This window comes from Sceloporus occidentalis, unplaced genomic scaffold (genome assembly GCF_023333645.1).
Source record: "Sceloporus occidentalis isolate IW3139 unplaced genomic scaffold, rSceOcc1.0.p SCAF_3, whole genome shotgun sequence".
Lineage (NCBI taxonomy): Eukaryota > Metazoa > Chordata > Lepidosauria > Squamata > Phrynosomatidae > Sceloporus > Sceloporus occidentalis.
Window position 1 is genome coordinate 164785876 of NW_028316983.1, and position 19460 is coordinate 164805335.

The window sequence follows — 19460 nt, forward strand, 5'->3', positions numbered from 1 at the left end:
AGAGTGTTGACATTCTAAAGGTGCACCATCCTCACTTAAGTGCTTCATGTTGAGCAACAGCACACACCTTTTGAGGAAGAAAAAAGGGGGAAACAGAGGAGACACTGAAACATATATATAAGTTAAAATAAATTAAAACAGCAGTTCTCAAACTGTGCAGTGGGACTCTGGGGATGGGGTGAGAGTTGTTCAAGCGGATGCAAGATTTGGAGGCCCCGATCCCTCCTCTTCTTACTTCTCTGCTTTCTGTCCTGGGGGAGAAGAGAATGGCAAGGAGACTCTGCCTGAAAGACTACAGAAGAACTATTTCCTTGTAAAACGTTTAAAATGAATATACATGAATGTGTGAACAAAAATATGCACACTAAACTAACAAAATATTGTTATTCATATATTATGTCAAGTGGGAGGAGGTGACATCAACATGCAGATTAAATGGGGTTCACCAGATTAAAAGTTTGAGAACCACTGAATTAAAACATTCAGAGTGAATTCAGGGGTGACAAGATGAACAATTCCTCAGTTCATCCTCTAGGTTGCCTCTTTTCACATGTGTGTCCCATCATGGTCAATGGAAAGGCCCCCCTCTTTGTTCTCTTTGTGATAGGCTGATGTGTGATTATTAGGCATGAGCCCCTGAAATAGTTTCATATGTCACTCCTGCCCTATGGCCAAATGGGAAATGAAGCCTGGGTATCACATGCAGGAATAATTTAATATGGTACTGCAGACAAATTGTTGTCAGTCACACTGAATATTGACAGAGGTGGGGCATAAACCAACAAATGAGTGATTGTTGTTCTTGGGTGCCTTCAAGTCATTTCTGACTTATGGTGACCCTAAGGTGAACCTATCATGGAGGTTTCTTGGCAAGATTTGCTCAGAGGAGGTTTGTCATTGCCTTGTCCTGAGGCTGAGAGCATGTGGCTTGCTCAAGGTCACCCAGTGGGTTTCATGGCCAAGCGGGAATCAAACCCTGGTCTCCAGAGTCGAAGTCCAACACTCAAACCACTATGCCACACTGGCTCTCTTGTGAGTGTGCATTTCCTCAGGTGTGTGAGAAACCTTCCAGTTCTGCTTATGGAGTTTATACCTGAACCACTGATTATTGATAGAATATTGACAAATGCAGTAGCAGCATTTTAAGCAGCATTCAGTTCACACAGGGTATACCATAAAACAGTGATGGTGAACCTATGGCACGCGTGCCAGAGGTGGCACTCAGAGCCCTCTCTGTGGGCACGTGCGCCGTCACCCCAGCACAGTTTGCCAGAGTTTGTTACTGGAAAGCCAGAGGGAGATGGCACTTTGCAATAAATAAGTGGGTTTGAGGTTGCAATTTGGGCACTTGGCTTCTAAAAAGTTCACCATCACTGCCATAAAACAATAGTCCAAACTACAGTAAGGGATGAGCCAGTGTGCTGTAGTAGTTTGAGCATTAGTCTACAACTGTGGTGACCAGAGCTCAATTCCCTGCTCAACCATAGAAACCCACTGGGTGACTTTGGCTAAGGAGTTTATCACATGTGAGGAATTTCTCTTAATTTTGAATGAAAAGAAAGTGGGGGCAGGATGCATTCACGTGAATTCGCTAGTTCAGTGAATTTACGTGAATTCGAATTGCATTCGAACTGACTTCCCATTGCCCAAAAATAGCTTGCCATTGCCTGAAATTGCATGTGGTCGTCTATCACGCAATAACGTTAAACCTCATGATTGCATTCAGATTGCCATTGGATTATACTTCCAATTTCCCTGGTCTGATAAACTCCTTTGTCACATACTCTCACACCCTCTGATAGGTTCACTTTAGGGTCTCCATAAGTCAGAAATGACTTGAAGGCACACAACAACAACCTAGTGTACGAGTTAAATTAGCCAACTATATTCAGAATTCACATGTAACCAACTGGACCAAGTCATCTTCCATATACTAGCAGCTTTCAAGTCAACCATCAAGATTGTTTCTGACTCATGGTGACCCTATCATGGGGCTTTTCTGGCAAGATTTGTTCAGAGGAGGTTTGCCATTGGCTTCCTCTGAGGCTGAGAGGGTGTGACCTGCCCATGGTCACTCAGTGAGTTTTATGGCTAAGTAGGGAATCGAACTCGCACCCCCAGAGTCATTGTCCAACACTCAAACCATTACGCTATACTGGCTTACATAGCCTTAAATATTATAAGTCCAAACTTCTGTGACTGGTATTCTGGTTGAGAGCTTTATAAAGCCACTTTGAAAAGGTACTGCTTTCTCATTCCTAGTTATATAATACTAGCAGTGAATGGGAATGCAACAACACACTGCAATTTTGTATAATTAATGAAAATTGGATTTTTCAACCAGTTGAGATCACAGCTCGCAATACCGATAACAAAAATGGCAATTATAATATAAATAATTCAGCTGTTCCATTTGCTGCATAATGTAAGATGCCCAAGTGGGGTGGGCGGGCAGGTAAGCGTTAGGGACTGTTGTAACTTGGGCCCAACTGCTGTTTCTTTAAACCAGATTAGTAGTTAAATAGCAAAACCTTAGCGTGGAATCCTGTACCCTTTATCTAGGAATGAAACTTGCTGAGCCCAGTGCAACTGACTTCTAGGGAAATATAATGCATATTTATTTTCTGAATATTTATATCCCCCCTTTGTCTAAAGATCTGAAGGTGGATACAATAAAATCAACCTGACTAATTTAAACACTGTAAAAATAAACTAATTTTTAAAGGCTAAAAATTCCAAACTTCTGCCAAGACCTCTTTGTGTTATTTTTAGCACGTAAATAAGGAATTTTTATGCAAGTGTGCATCAAGAAATGAGGTATTTCTATATATACTTATCTACTTTCATATACCCATTTTATTTATACTAGTTATGTACTTGTGACTGTGTGTTGCATACAGTTATTTCTCTCTCCCCCTTTTCCCCCCGTATGTGTTGCGAATGGATGTTTATTGAATCATATACTTTTAATTGTGTGTGGTGTGCAGTTTTCCCCCCTGTAAGTGTTGTGAATTGATGTTTATTGAGTTATGTGTGATTGTGTGTTGTGTGAAGTTATCTTTTATCCTGTAAGTGTTCTGAATGGATGCTTATTGAGTTAACATACTTGTGATTATGAGTTGTGTGCAGTTATTTCTTTTTCTGTCTTATTAGTATCTTAGAGGCTCCTGCAAGGTTTCAGGTACAGGAGAACATCCACACACAAAAAGACCTGCATTTTCAAAACAACAAGAAGAAAGCATTCTGCTTAACAAAGCATTGGGCCCCTTTGCCCTTTGTAGAGGTGGAGGAGAGAAAGTTGTCTGAAGGGGAAGGAAAGAGGTTCTTCCTCCAGGCTGAGAGCATGTTACCTTTTAAGCAATTAAACCTTGGTCAAAAACCCATTGGAGAAATAATTCAGTTTGACACTTCTTTAGCTGCCCTGGCTCAATGCTAGGGAATTCTGGGAACTGTCGTTTTCTGGGACATTAAGCCTTCTCTGGTGCCACAATAAACTAAAATTCCCAGGATTCCCTAGCATTCATTCAGGGCAGTTAAAGCGGTCTCAAACTGGATAATTTCTGCAGTGTGTCTTGGACCCATAATATGTATTTCTGTTGGTTATTCAACAAACCCAGCTTGTAGCCTCACTTTTCAAGCAGCATCTTAAGTGCAAGAAAATACAGATAGCTTTACAAATTAAAACACATGTGCACACACAACAATGCGAGCTTGTGTATTTTTAATGTTAATTTAATATCATTTGCTGAAGGGAAAGGATTCCCTTCCTCGGCGAAGGCTGCCAGGTTTGGTTCCCCCAAACTTTGTTTTTTCCAGACTTTTAGGACTTTGCCTCCCAGAATGCCTGATTGTTGGCCAGGCTGACTGGGGTAGCTGTGTTGGCCATTTAGCAAATATAAACAAAAATCCATCAGTGATACCTTTGTTGGCCAACCGAAATGCACAATATACTTGCTGCAAGCTTTCCAAGCTCGCTCATTGTATACTTGTTGTGTTGTGAGATGTTTTAGTTTTGTACAATGATGTTTTAGATTGTTGTACACAGTGTGGCAGGCCTTTCATTTCTCTTTTGTTGCCATTTTATTGTATTTTGATTCCTACTAAGCAAAGTGCTGTGTAAACTTTACAGCACTCTCTAAACAAATAAATAAATAAATGGTGGTGGTGGTAATAATAAAGCAAGGCCAAGGCCAGGAGCCAAACAGCCCAAGCAGGGATCATGCCAGCTCACGCCAAGCCAAGCCAGCCTGGGGCGCCTCCCCTTTGCCTTTCCTCTCACGCCCACTTCCACTTGTGTGGGTGTGAGTGTGTGTGGTGTGTTGTGTGTGGTGTGTGCTTAGTTCCCAAACTCCAGGGGCCAGAGCTAGGAGGGCGCATGATGACCCAGGAGAAGAGGTAAGTCCTGCTGCCCAGCCCCCTTGGCACAGGAGGGGGCCCTTGGCGTCTCCAAAGAGCGCACCAGGCGCGCCTTCCTGGCCAGGATTAGCAGCAGCAGCAGGAGGAGGAGGAGGAGGAGGGACGGGAAAACCCAGGCAGCCAGGGCTCCAGGAAAGGGGAGGAGGCACAGCCTGGCCCTGACCCGCCCGCAGCAACCAGGAGGAACCTCCGGGATCTCCGCGTCAGCAACCAGGAGCCCCAGCCAGGCGCAGAGAGAGAGAGAGAGAGAGAGAGGCAGGGAGGAGGGAGGGAGGGCAGGCGGCTGTCTGCGCCTGGCAGGGAGGGGACTCTGCAAGGGGGCACGCGAGGGGCACCACAAGGGCAGCCCTTGGCACATTCTCTCTCCCCCCACCCCAATTTCCACTAAAGTTTCCGTCTTAGTTTCCAGCAGTGCAGCTACGTTGTACCAAGAGTGCAGTCTGGCACCAACTTCAGATGCTCTCCTTCCATTCTGTGCAATCCTTTAGGGGCTCTGGCTCCATCCTCTGCAATTCTTTAGGTCCTCAGGTTTCAGCCTCTGCAATTCTTTAGGTGCTCTGGTTCCATCTTCTACAATTCCTTAGGTGTTCTAGTTCCCTCTCTGCAATCCCTTAGGTGTTCTAGTTTCCTCCTCTGAAATTCTTTAGGTCAGGGGTAGGCAATCTTTTTGAGCCAGGGGCCGGGTTGCTGTCCCTCAGACAACTGGGGGGCCGAAGCCAAAAAATAAATAAATAAATAAATAAATAAATATTTTTTTTAAAAAATAAATATATAAATAAACCAGGACAAATGTAGGACAAAATTTTCAAATGGAAGACACTTTTTTAAAAAAAATGGAGGGCACACGAAAAAATTTGCTGATTTTTAAAAAAATGTTAATATAAATGCATGTTTCTGAGGCTTCTATAGACAATTACCCCCCAAAGGCCCCAGCGGCAATCGGCGGCAGGACTGGGCTGGGGCCGGTCCCAAGGCCTTGCCGGGCCGCATCCGGCCCGCGGGCCGCAGGTTGCCTACCCCTGCTTTAGGTGTTCTAGTTCCATCTTCTGCAATCCTTTAGATGCTCTAGTTCCCTCCTCTGCAATCTAGGTGTTCTACTTCCCTCCTCTGAAATTCTTTAGGTGTTCTAGTTCCCTCCTCTGCAATCCTTTAGATGTTCTAGTTCCCTCCTCTGCAGTCTTTAGGTGTTCTAGTTCCCTCCTCTGAAGTTCTTTAGGTGTTCTAGTTCCAGTCTCTGAAATTCTTTAGGTGTTCTAGTTCCAGTCTCTGAAATTCTTTAGGTGTTCTAGTTTCATTCTCTGAAATTCTTTAGGTGTTCTAGTTCCCTCCTCTGAAATTCTTTAGGTGTTCTAGTTCCAGTCTCTGAAATTCTTTAGGTGTTCTAGTTCCAGTCTCTGAAATTCTTTAGGTGTTCTAGTTCCAGTCTCTGAAATTCTTTAGGTGTTCTAGTTCCCTCCTCTGAAATTCTTTAGGTGTTCTAGTTCCAGTCTCTGAAATTCTTTAGGTGTTCTAGTTCCAGTCTCTGAAATTCTTTAGGTGTTCTAGTTCCAGTCTCTGAAATTCTTTAGGTGTTCTAGTTCCCTCCTCTGAAATTCTTTAGGTGTTCTAGTTCCAGTCTCTGAAATTCTTTAGGTGTTCTAGTTCCAGTCTCTGAAATTCTTTAGGTGTTCTAGTTCCAGTCTCTGAAATTCTTTAGGTGTTCTAGTTCCAGTCTCTGAAATTCTTTAGGTGTTCTAGTTCCCTCCTCTGAAATTCTTTAGGTGTTCTAGTTCCAGTCTCTGAAATTCTTTAGGTGTTCTAGTTCCAGTCTCTGAAATTCTTTAGGTGTTCTAGTTCCCTCCTCTGAAATTCTTTAGGTGTTCTAGTTCCATTCTCTGAAATTCTTTAGGCGTTCCAGTTCCATCTTCTGCAATCCTTTAGGTGTTCTAGTTCCATCCTCTGCAAAAAACAACAACTTTCCACTCCTCAAATAGGGAACATCCCTTTTTAATAACAAACAGTTTTATAAGGCACAAGCTTTGTGGTCCTAAAATAAGGGGCACTGCTTATGGAAAGGGATGGCTGGCAACCTTCTCTCTCCAGTTAAGAGAGATTGCCATGTTGCCAGTTCTTTTGAGAAGTGTTGTGAACTGTGTTGAGAGAGATCTCTTGAACACAGTTACTTACAAATACATTCATTACACTTTCAAACTGTTCATTAAACATAAGTTCTCTGGGCAGGGTATGGTTTGTTTAAAAAGATAATATACAACACCACTAAATATACAGTTGGCTCTCCACATTTACGGCTTTGACTTTTGTGGATTTGATTCTTTGTGGAGTTGATCAATATTGTCTCTAGGAATCTCTAGGTCCCCCAGCACAACTTTGCCAGAAGTTGTGCTGGAGACCTTAGAAGTTCCTAGAGAAAACACATCTCTGGGCATTTATAGGTCCTCCAGCATGATTCTGTTATCATCTTCTGGCAAATGTTGACCATAGAGTTGCATTGGGGGACCAGGAGATTCCTAGAGAGGTTTTCTCTTGGGTAAAAAAAAGTGCTTTTTTAATTTGTGGCTTTTCCAATTCATGGGGGTCCTTCACCCCAACCCCCAGCAAATGTGGAGGGACCACTGTATAGTTATGTGTCATGAAGTAGACTCCAATTTAGGGCAACCATATCATAGGGTGTTCTTGACAAGATTTCTTGGGAAGAAGTTGCCATTGTCTTATAGCAGGAGAATGTGGCTTGCCCAGTAATACAAAAAATGAATATAAAACCATGGATAAAACTAGTAGGAGATAATACAATATTTCAACATATAAAACCAAATTAAAACCCAGCCATAGGATTGATGGCCAAAAGTGTGGAAACAGTTACACATTTCTTAAAATGGCTGGACAAAAGATCTTTACCTGGTACAGAAAAGATAATTGAACTGACCTCTGGGTAAATGCGCATAGAATTGCACTGTGTGAGAGGGACACAATTACAATGGCTGCCACAGAAGGGCTGCTACATTTGCAAAAACAATATCTAATTGGACTTTTACCCAGTTGAGGTATTCTTTGAGGCAACAGAAAACGGCCCATCTGGAAACATCTAGGATTTTAGCGTGGGGTTGTGGCTGAATAGATTTTGGAAATAACAACAGGGCATCTCACATCTCTGAACTCCCTTCCCCCTTGTATTTGAAACTCTGAAGCTGGGCCCTTGCCGATAATAGAAATTAAAGGGATTAACTGCATCAAATGCTGTTAGGTTTGTACAATAATTCCACTTTCTCTGTGTGAGCTAGCATCATCTGCTTTTGAGGTGGCATCTCTTATCATGGCCTCATACCATGAAGTTGGTTTCTAGGTCAGCTGGCCTGATTTGATCCAACTTCACAGTTTTGTCTTTTTTTGTGTGGCTCGGTTATTTGCTGCCAACATTAATCCAGATATAGGCTCTACACAGATAACTCCTTGCAACCACCCCCTTCCTCTTTCCTTACTGTTGCCTTTAGTTGCATGGCTGTATACCTGAGGCATTTCCAGGCAAGGCTCCTAACATGCAAGTGCCCTGCCTCATTCATGGAAATTTACAGCAGCTTCAGAGAATATTAACTGCCCTGAGCCAGGGCAGTTAAAGCGGTCTCAAACTGGATTATTTCTGCAGTGTGTTTTGGATTTGAGACTGCTTTAACTGCCTTGGCTGAATGCTAGGGAATTCTGGGAACTGTCATTTTGTGAGACATTGAGCCTTCTCTGTCAAAGAGCTCTGGTACCACAATAAACTACAATTCCCAGGATTCTCTAGCACTGAGCAAGGGCACTTAAAGCAGTCTCAAACTGGATTATTTCTGCAGTGTGTTTTGGACCAGTGAGTGCATCTACACTGTAGTAATAATGCCGTTTGGCACCACTTTACGTTCTGCAGCTCCATCCTATGGAATCTGGGGATCTGTAGTTTTACAAGGTCTTTAGCCCTCTCCGCCAAAGAATGTTAGTGCCTGACAAAACTGTAAATCTCAGAATGATTGGCAGTTAAAAATGTAGTCAAACTGTATTATTTCTGCAGTGTAGCTGCACCCTATAAAGAGTTAATGACATTACCTGTTGGTCAGAGAGTGGGTTAAGAAGTGAGTCAGTGGTAGTTTACCAAACTCTATTGCACAACCTCTTTTGAAAGTGCAGTTCAGTGCTCCTCTGCTTGGAAGGAACTCTTATTATTGAGTTCCAGATGAGGCCAAGATTTCAATCTGAAGGGAATGACCCTTTGGGGAATTTTGTGTAAGCTAGAGTATCACGGTGGTTTGAGTGTTGGACTATGACTCTGAAGACCAGGGTTTTGAATCCCCATTCAGCCATGAAAGCCCACTGGGCGACCGTGGGGCAAGTCACACTCTCTCAGCCTCAGAGGATGGCAGTGTCAAAAAAAAACCTCTGAAGAAACTCGCTAAGAAAACTACACGATAGGGTCGCCATAAGTAATAAACGACTTGAAGGCGCACAACAACAAAGTAGTTTTGAATGTTGGACTATGACCCTGGAGACCAGGGTTCTAATCCCAACTCGGTCATGTAAACCTTGGGGCAAGTCACACTCTTTCAGCCTCAAAGTGTGGCAATGTAAAACAAAACAACAAAAGACACCAACCCTCTGAAGGAACTTGCTAAGGAAACCCCAGGATAGGTTTGCCATTAGTCAGAAATGACTTGAAGGCACACAGCAGCAACAACAACAACAATGATGTAATTTGAGTGCTGGATTCTAATCCCAATTCAGTCATGTAAACCTTGGGGCTAGTCACACTCTCTCAGCCTCAGAGGGTGACAATGTGTAAAAAACAAAAAAAAACAAAACAAAACAATCCCTCTGAAAAAAAAACTTGGCAAGAAAATAGGGTGTCCATAAGTCAAAAAGTATTTGAAGGCACACAACAACAACAACAGTGTAAACTCTTGTGCCAAAGTGGAATGGAAAGAGTAGAGAAGGGATGTTTTCCTCCTGAGCCTGCACTTCCTGGGCTGTCCCCTTTTCCTCTCAGTCAGGAACCCCCCTCTGTGGGCCCTCTTTCCCTCCCTCCTCCCTTCTTCCCTCGGCAGACAGGGGGAAGGGGGCGGGGCCCGGGAGACCCGGTGACGTCACCCGGCCCGCTTCCTGCAATAGAAAGTGAGGGAAGGTAACGCTGAACGCCCCCCCTTCGCGCGCCGCCTTTATCGCCTCCCCTTCCTTCAGCTGCCCCCCAGGAAGGGTCGAGGGGGTGCAACCAGCCCTTCCCTCAGGTGCCCCCCCATTACAGAGAGGGAGGGAGAAGAAAGGAAAAAAAGGGGGGAGGGAACCACCACCACCAGCAGCCTCAGACCTTCCCAACTCCCCCCCCAACCAGCCCCACTGACCCCTCTCTCCCAAGTTATGGGCCCCTCTATCTGCCCCCTCACCTCCTTCCCTCTCTTGAAGGCACACACTTCCACTCTACTACTACTACTATTACTCTCCCCCTCATGCCTGCCCCCCTCTCCACTTACTCTAGCCCTTCCCCTCAGACCCACTTTCTCAGCCCCTCTTTTGCCATGGGGTTTCAGCACTTGGGAGGGAGCTGCAGTCTAGGTGGGTGAGAAGTAGATGAGGTGGGTATGGGCAGTGATGGGGTGTCAGTGGGCCCAAAGGCACACCCCTCTTTCACCATGGGGTTGCAGTCTGGGTGGGTGAGATGTATATGGGGTGGGTATGGGCAGCAATGGAGTGTCAATGTGGAGTCCAAAGGCACACCCCTCTTTCGCCATGGGGTTGCAGTCTGGGTGGGTGAGATGGGGTGGGATGCTCCAAGTTTGGGGGTGGGTGTATTGGGGTTGTATAGGTGTCAATGGGGTATCAATATGGTGTCAAAATCCATGCTCCTCTTTCGCTGTGGGGTTTCAAGACTTTGGGGTGCTGCAGTGATGGTAGGTGAGAAGTAGATGGTGTGGGGTGTCTGGAGGGTGGGTGAGTGTAGGCGGCAATGGGGTGTCGATATAGGGTCGAAGGGTGCACCCCTCTTTCACCCTCAGGTCTCAGCACTTTGAGGGGGCCAGTGTGGTGGGTGAGAACTAAATGGGGCGGTGTATTGCGATTGTATAGATGACCATGCGGTGTCAATATGGGTTCCAAAGGCACACTCCTCTTTTGCTGTGGGGTTTCAGGACTTTTTTTGGGGGTGGAGTCTTGGTGGTTGAGAAGTAGATGGGGTGGGTATAGGCAGTGATGGAGTGTCACTAGGGTCTAAAGGCACTCCTCTTTTGCTGTAAGGTCTCAGCAATTTTGAGGGGCTGTAATCTAGGTGGATGAGAATTAGATGGGGTGGGGTGTAGGTGGGGGGGTGGGGTGTCAGTAAAGGCATGCCCTTCTTTTGCCGTGGGGTCGCAGCACTTTGGGGGCAGTGCAATCTGGGTGGGTGGGAACTAGATGGAGTGGGTGTATTGGGATTGTGTAAGTGGTGATGGGGTGTCAACATGGGGTCTAAAGGTATGTCTGCTGAGGGAAAGGGGTGCCTTGGTTTGATGGTGGGGCCGAGGGTTCATTTTCCTGCCTGAGAAGTCTTGGCCCATGGATTCTGTGTGGAAAAGTGGAGCATTTGCATTGAGTTTAAAGACGGGGGCAATGGGGGCATTTTTAGGGTCTTACCGAAGGGAAGGGCCTGTGAGAGGGCCAAAAGAAGTGAACAGTGGTGAGTTTGTAAGTGTGCCCAGCCAAAGACATTTGGGTGGGAAGGGACTGCCACACTCCCCCAAACTTATTGTGCATTTCGCTTGGCCAATAACGGTATCACTGTTTGGTGGATTTTTGTCTGAATCTCCCAAACTGTGTTTGAGAATTAAAATTACTTTAGCAACCCACAGGAGGCATTTATCAAGGTTGAACTGCTTCAGGTAACAGTTTCTTAACCTCAGAGAGAAGGCCATGGCAAACCCCCTCCAAAGAAACATGCCAAGAAAACTCCATGGCAGGGTTGCCATAAGTTGGAAATGACTTAAAGGATCTGAGGAGTGACACTTTTGGGGGGGTTTCTTAAGAGGAAGTGTTGTTGTTGTTGGAGGACTAGAAAGAAGTGTGTGCTGGGGCTGAAAGGGAAACTGAACCACATGGCACTTCAGGGCCAGGGTGTGTTTGTGTGCCTGTTGTGTATTGTGTTGCCCAGGCAGGGAATTCCCTGGGTTGGGAGGGCCCAGTGTGCAAAAAGGGGTGGCATTCACCACAAAGCAGCAGCAGCAGCAGGAGGAGGAGGAGGAGGAGGAAAAGGGCACCGAGTTCCTCCTGGAGGCCCAGCAGCTGGTGAGGAGGACCTGTGTGTGTGTCTGTGTTTGCACGTGTGCATGTGGCAGAACACGTGTCTTGCAGGAAAGAGGGGCCTAGGAGGGTTATTCACCAAAGCACCTTGCTGGAAACCTTGGAGAAAGCAGCTTCCCAGGGGGTTTTAAAAAAGAAAGAGAGAAAAGGCATGCCAAAGCCTTGGAAGTTGGCAGGGTGGGGAGAGGATGGTGGTGGTGGTGGGGCAGCCCCCAGAGACTGGGAGGAGGAACAAAGGGCCCCCTGGTTTGCTGACCCCTCCCCACATTATTCCCCAACCCAGACCTGGGGCTCCCAGGTGCTTCTATCTTTGCCTCCTTTGCAGAGGAGAGTTTGCTCCCATCTGGATGCACTCTCCTTCTCCTTCTCCTTCTTCCTAGGCATCCTCCGAAGAGGGCTGGGGCGCTGCGTTTTGCTTGCAGCAGCCAGGTTGTGTTGCGGAGTGTGTGTCTGTGTTTGTGTGGAAGGGAGAACCGGGGAGGCCCTGCTGAGGAAGCGAAATCTGGGGAGGGGGTTTAGCGCCGGGTCAGGCTTGTCAGAGGAGGAGGACCCCAGACGCAGACAGCTTCCCTCCTCCTCTTCCTCCGCCGCCGCCGCCGCCATCAGCTCCAGGTTTGCAAAAGGGGGGTGGGGGTCTGCCATGGGGGGTTTGGGGGACACTGGGCTTTTTGCAGGCGGTGCAAGGCACCCTCCTGCTCCCCTCACAAAGCCCCCCTTGATAGGGGAGGAGGCGTGGGGCTGAGGGGGCCTGGGGGACTCCGGGGCAGGCAGGCAGGCAGGGAGGGAGGGAGGGTCCGCCCGGGGGAAGCCCACCATCCTTGGGATCCCCCCAGAGACCCGCGTCTCCCCACGTCTCTCTTCCCCAGAGCCCACCGACCCTGCAAGGTAGGCAGTAGGGGTTGGGTGGTGGTGGCATCCCCTTGGTCCCTCCCTCCGCCCCTGTCCTCCTTTACTTCCTCCCTCCCTCCCTTTCCTTTCCACCTTCCCTTCTTTCTTTCCTTTCCCTCACCTCCCTCCCTCCTTTTCTACCTTCCTTTCCTCTTTCCCTCCTTCCTTTCCTCTCATGTCTTTCCCTTTCTTCCCTCCCTTCCTCCTTCTTTCCCTTTCTCCCTTTCCTCCCTCTCCTTTCCATTCCTTCTCATCCCTTTCCATTCCTTCCCTCCCTTCTTTCCTTGCTTTCTCTCCCCCTCCTTCCTCTTCTTTCCTTTCCTCTCCTATCTCCTTTCCCCCTCCCCTCCCTCCCTCCCTCCCTCCCTACTTTCCTTTCCTCTTTTCCATCCTTTCCTTTCCCTTCCTCCTTTCTCTCCTTCCCTTCCTTCCTCTCCTCCCCTTTCCCTGCCTCCCTCCCTCCTTCCCTGGGGTCTGCCCCACTTTGCCCTCCTCCTCCTCCTCCTCCTGCTGCTGCTGCTGCTGGCATGTGTGCTTTGCTTTGTTCGGCTCTGCGTTGCAGAGGGGTTTTCCCAGGCTCCTCCCTCTGTATTCATTCATGTTTTTCTCCCCTCCTCCTTCCTTCTTCCCCTCCTTCCTTCCTTCCTTCCCTCCCTCCCTCCCTTTGCAACAGAAGAAGAGCCGCCCTCATTGCGTCTTTCTCCTCCTCCTCCTCCTCCTCCCTCTCTGTGGGGTGGCTTTTCTCAGGGCTCCCCACTTCCCCCAGCCCAGACCCCCAGCCGACTGAGGAGGGACTCTGGAGGAAGAGAGGAAGCCTAGACCCCTCTCCCTCTGGGCCAGGGTGGCTTGTTTGCCTGGCGCCTGAGAATGGGCTTTTTCTGGAGGGGAAATCCTGCTGGTGGCCAACGGAAGTACTACTTTTAAAAGTGTAAATATTATGTAATGTGCTTTTTGTGGGTTGTAGCTAAACAGCCCTCATTTATTAAGGAAGCCTGTGACAAGTCTCGGTTTTAATCGCTGGCTTTATCATATGCTTTATGGAAATGTTCAGGCTTTACTCTGTCACCCCGAGGAAACCTAAATCTAGGAAAGCTTGTGCTACAACATCTTTGGCTCAGTCTCAAAAGTGCTATTAGATGCCTTTACAGACTGATTTTGAAGACTAGCATGGCTATGTCCCTGTATTTCACCCAAGTTATTGTTAACAGTTGCAAAATTTATGACCTTATGTTAAAAGCGCCATATCATCTGAACTGAGAACAAAAAGCAGCAACCTGCAGGCCCATGACAAAGATCTTCCATTTTTTTCTGTATGTTTTTTTTAACACTTCATCTGATGAAGAAGGCAGTGGAGCTTTGAAAGCTTGCAACGTGTAATTGTGCATTTTAGTTGGCCCAATGAAAGTATCATTGTTCCGTGGATTTTTGAATTAACCACATACAGGATAGTGGGTTCTCTTCCTGCATCTTAGGCTGACTAGACACAATGACTTTTAAAAAGAGAAATCAAAGACATAGCTGTGTCAGTCTGGAAAAACAGTATGCAAAGGGGTCTTGTAGCACCTTTGAGACTAACTGAAAGAAAGAAGCAGGTAGCCTGAGGTTTTGTACACTTGAGCCTATGCTTCCTATGCATCTGAGGTAGGCTGAAGTCTAGAAAAGCTTCTGGTACCAATTTCTTTCAGTTAGTCTCAAAGTTACTATAAGATCCCTTTGCATACTGGTTTTAAAAAGCGAGGTGGAAAGGTGAATTTGAAGAGGGTGTGAGGCAGACCCTGCCCTGGAAAGGGGCATTGGAACAGGGTTAGGAAGCCCTACCAACAAATAAGAAAGGGCAATTTCCCTTCTCCTCCTTTCAGCAGCAGAAGGAAATAAAGGGTTTTCTGACAGTATGGGGTGCAATGGGGTGATCCCACCATGTTGCTCAAGTTTTGCTGAGCTGCAAGACCTACCATTTGGAAGCGAGTTTCCAATACCATCCAGAGTTTTATTTATTTAATCTTCTGGACTGGACTGCTGCATTTGGGCACTGCCCCCTGCTTCCTCCCCATAATATGTTAAAAGGGGATGTATCCACACTGCATACTTAAATCAGTTTGACACAACTTTAACTGCCCCAACTCTATTGTACAGAATCCTGGGATTTGTAGTTTGATGAGTTATTCAGGCTGGTCTGTCAGCCTCACCAAACTACAGATCCTGGGATTCTGTAGGATAGAACCATAACAGTTAAAGTGGTGCTTTGATTCTGCAATGTGAGTACACCCAGGGAGAAGGATATATTAAGCTTTCCCCATGAGGTTGTGATGGTCTAAAAACACAAATATTAAAAGTCCTGGTATAAGATTATAATTTTTTCTGGGAAAAAAGTGGTGCCAAAAGAAACTAGCATCTGTTTTATATTATGCATGTACAGGTATATCTCAATAAAGTAGATGTGTTCCTGTGCATTACCTCTTTAACAGAAGATTTGGTACCAAGGGCAGAAATAACACAGAAAGAATAGGGATAGTTTCCTATTCTGCAAAAAAGGAAAAGCAGTTCACATGTTTAAAGAAACTTTTTATTCAAAACTAATAATACCGTACATTTGTGGGAAATGAAACAACCAGGGCAGTTAAACCATGCATAAGTAAACAAAAACATTTCAAACCGCTAGAGACCACTGAAAGGCGTCTTCCAAAATACATCCAGAAATGCCCTTTTCTTTCCCCAGCTTTCACCCTTGCTGTTTCCATGTTGGTGGCCCAACTTATAAATCTGTGCTTTGTTAACATGCTTGGAGGAGACTGGTGAGGTCCTTTTCTCTCTGTTTTACTATTAAAACAAGTTCAGTAAACATGTTTATTTTGCCTTGTATAGGCAGGCACAAACAATGACAGTAGGGTGTGCTAGAGCTGGATTCTGTTCTTTCCCAGGTCAAGCTCTATTGCAATATTTAATGCAAACATATTTACTGCTGCGACTCGACAGAAAGTCTGTGCTTTGCTAGCCCTCCTTCACCATCCTCTCACTGCTAATGCCTTTATTAAAACTTCCAGCTAGACAGGGAGCAAGGAGGAAATCTGGGGGCTGGCTGGACTTAAAAACATTGTACATAAAAGAATTTCACTCTCACCAACTTTGTTAGCTGATGTATGCCTTTAGTTCTTTCCCTTTTTCTGAAAATAGGTTTCATAGGCCTGTTACAGACTGCCAAAATAAAGCTGCTTCGGGTCTCTTTGGAGGTATGCTGTTTAAATGATGCATGCATCCTAAGAATCCGGAAGCTGCACCAAAGCTGCACTCCAGTCCTTAGGAATGGAGTGTGGCTTTGGCGCAACCTCCGGACTCTTAGGACCCATGCATCATTTAAACAGCATACCTCCAAAGAGACCTGAAGCAGCTTTATTTTGGCAGTCTGTAACAGGCCATAGGGAGTAGAAATTAATGGCAGTGAGAGTCTGTTAGATTCAGGCATCACTTATTACTATCCAGTTATTTTCTTAAAGGCTGCTTGTTCAGCTTGACTATTTATAGCACTAGTTAGTTTAAGAAACAACTAAGGAATTTTTCAACAGTTCTGTCTGCCAAAGAGAACTTCCATTTTCAACTTATTACCTATCAGTTGAGCATTGTTAGGCTTTTTCTGCATGATCTCCAGAACTCAGTGAAACCAGTGCAATGTCTAACAGAGCTCACATATTTTGTGTGGACCATTGGTGGAACTTAAATCATCGTCTTTCTCCGTTTATATATAAGAGTAGGCTTGCCATATCCCGCCTGGGGGCGGGACTTTCCCGGTTTGGGGCGGGGCCACACGGTCCCGCCCCGGTTTGGCCCCTCCCCCGGGACCTCCCCCCCCCCCCCCAGCAAGGCCCTGGAGGCAGCTCCATCCCTCCCCATGGCTGTGTGCCACCCTCCCTGCCTCCCTGCCTGGCTTAGCCTAGAGAGCAGGGCTTCAAGACAGCTGCCACTCAGAGCTATTGCCAGCCCACTTGGTATATATACCCTGCAAGAGGCATTACTTTCAGGTTACAGTGAGCAAAGAAAAAAAGGCCATCAATCGTTCCTGTTTCCCTGGGAGTCTAAATGCCTCATCTTTTAAATGTCTACCACTCAGTATTGTTGTAATTCTTTATCACAGGGTCGTTTTTGAGGCCCTAAACACCTCTCCTTGTAATATGCACATTTCTCCCGAAGCTGACCAATGGGAAAGAAGCAATCAGCCCCCCTCCCCTTGGGTTGGTTTTCAAGGGCTTGGAAGGAAGAGATTTTGCCTTGCAAGCTGCTGGTAAATAATAGAAGGCTTTGGGGTAGCAAAGGCTGCAGAAATAGTTTGACCCCCCCCCTTAAACATCCATGGCTCAGTGCTATGGGATTCTGGGAATTGTAGTTTCTTGTGGCACCAGAGCTCTTTTGACAAAAGGAGACTGAATGGAGGCGTTGCCTGGCTGGGGGCAGAGCCTCTTGCCAGCAGTGAGAAGGCTGCGATGATGAGGAAAAGCAGGGGCTCCTCTGGTGGTCCTGGCCACTTCCCTTGGCTCCCTCCCTCCTCCTCCTCCTCCTCCTCCTCCTCCTCCTCCTCTCAGAGCTCATTCACACTCCCTGGCTTTTCTCTCTCCCCCCCCCCCCCTGCACTTTGAGACCCCTTTAACTGCCAAAGCTCAATGCTCTGGAATTCTGGTGTCTGTGAGGCATTTGGCCTTCTCTGTCAGAGAGCTCTGGTGCCACAATAAACTACAATTCCCAGGATTCCATAGCACTGAGCCCTGGCAGTCCAAGCAGTGTGTTTTGGACACAGAGATCCTCCAAATGAATCCAGTCCCTAGCTTTTATATCTCTCTCACACACTGCAGGAATAATAACCCACTTTGAGACTGCTTTAACTCAGTGCTAGGGAATCCTGGGAATGCGAGTGTTTGGGAGACATTGAGACTTCTCTGTCAGTCATGGCTCTGAGGCCACAATAGACTACAATTCCCAGGATTCCCCAGCACTGAGCAGTCTCAAACTGGACCATTTCCTCAGTGTGGATGCACCTGGGGAGGAATTCTGGGCACTGCAGTTCAACTACGTTTGGAGGGTTATGGGACTCCCTGTCAGAGATAGCTCTGGGGCCACAATGTACTACAATTCCCAGCATTCCCCAGCACTAACCCAGGACAGTTAAGTCACTCTCAAACTGGATTATTTCCTCAGTGTGGATGCAGCTTTGGTGAGGAACTCTGGGCATTTCAGTCCAGCATTGTTTTATTTCTGCAGTGTGTTTTGGACCAGAGACAAGGTGACCAGGCATCCTCCTCCTTTTCCAGGACATGTCCTCTTCTGTCAAATTTCAAAAGGTCCTCCATTTGGATCATGGCTAAGAAGCATGGATTTATAAGTACATGGGTGTTTTTAGCTTTTATTTTTGGCCATGTCCTACATTTTTTTTGCTTGGGTGCCCTACATTTTGGGGTGAGGGCATTGGTCACCTTGGTCGGAGAGCTTTCCAGGGGTTAACTGCCATTCTGCTGTGGTGCTGGAACAAATCACCATTCCCAGAATTCCATAGCATTCAGGCAAGACAGTTAAAGTGGTCTCAAACCAGATTATTTCTCCAGTGTAGATGCAGCCCAAGCCTTTTGCCTCTCTTATGCCTGAGATTTCAAAGCCCAGCCTTGGCACCACAACAAACTACAAATCCCAGGATTCCATAGGATGGAGTGATGAGAGTGAAAGCAGTGTGGCAGCAGCCTAAGTGTGCTTAATGCAGTTCTTAACATGGTGCACCTCTTGCCTACAGAGTCTCACAAGACTTTTTTGTTGAACAACTTGTACCCATTAACTCCATTTCATGTCTCCTTTATTTAGTGGGGAGGAATACAGACAAAACAAGTCAAAATGAAGAAAAACCAAAGTCCCTTGACCAAAGGGTTTGGTTGTGGAATAAGCCTCTGAAATATGCAAGAGGCAATGTTAAAATAAAGCAATGTTCAATGCCCAAATGTGCTGTTTGGAATGGGGAGAGGGGGGTGGCCAGAAAAGGAAGTACATTTCCGTGATCTGTCTACGAATAATGTCAAAATGTCCTCCATTTTGATCATGCCTAAGAAACATGGATTTATATTAACATTTCTAAAAAAGCCTCAATTTTTTTTGCGTGTCCTCCATTTTTAAAAATGTGTCCTACATTTGAAAATGTTGTCCTGCATTTGTCCTACATTTGTCCCGGTTTGGAGGTCCTCACTTATGGCAACCCTATATAAGAGTGATTGATATGGGAGAAGGTACGTGGGTGAGAGAATGTTCTTTTATTTTTCTTCTGCAAAACAATGAATACTTGTTTTAAGCAGGAAAAAGATGTACCACTAAATAAATATTTGCCCAGCTCAAAGTTATAAAACAAATACATTCCACTTTGTTTCAGTTGTTGGCTTGTTCTTTCTAGAATTTCTCATAGGGACTACTGCAGGCAGAAGTTTTGCAGGTGCGACTTCCCCATTACAACGATGTGATAGAGAGATGGCACCTGCTGGATTTCTGCTTCTTTCTGCAACTATTAAAGGCATATGATAATGTTCTCAGGGAGATGGGACAAAGTGTTTCCCTTGTGTCTTTTTTATTATTTAGGTTTTCCTTCATACCCTGCATGAGGGGCATCTACCAGTTGTTAGAAAGAGAACTCTGGATTTCCTAGACCTTTGATATAATCCAACAAGGCTATAAATATTTGTAGCATTAGTATTTGTAATTGACCACGTTTAACTATTCGAAAGGCATGGGGGAAAGAAAAAAACAAAATGCTACTTAAAATACAATGAAAAGGAGTTGCTTATCCACATAATTTTATTACAAGTGGGCTGCAGTAGTAAGGTGTTTTTTTCTGTAAAAGCTCTACGTAA

General features: G+C 45.9%; 1 protein-coding gene across 2 annotated transcripts in view; it reads left to right on the plus strand.

Moving 5' to 3' along the window:
* The first annotated feature begins 9535 nt into the window (after positions 1-9535).
* The window catches only part of HIVEP1 (HIVEP zinc finger 1), a 107338-nt gene continuing 97413 nt past the window's right edge, over positions 9536-19460 (plus strand). The window contains exon 1 of one of the 2 annotated variants that reach the window (XM_089516730.1): positions 9536-9562. The gene's annotated coding sequence lies outside the window, so the exon portion shown is untranslated. Of the gene's footprint in view, positions 9563-11467; positions 11692-19460 lie in introns of those variants that run through there. The other variant, XM_089516729.1, reaches the window with a different exon arrangement.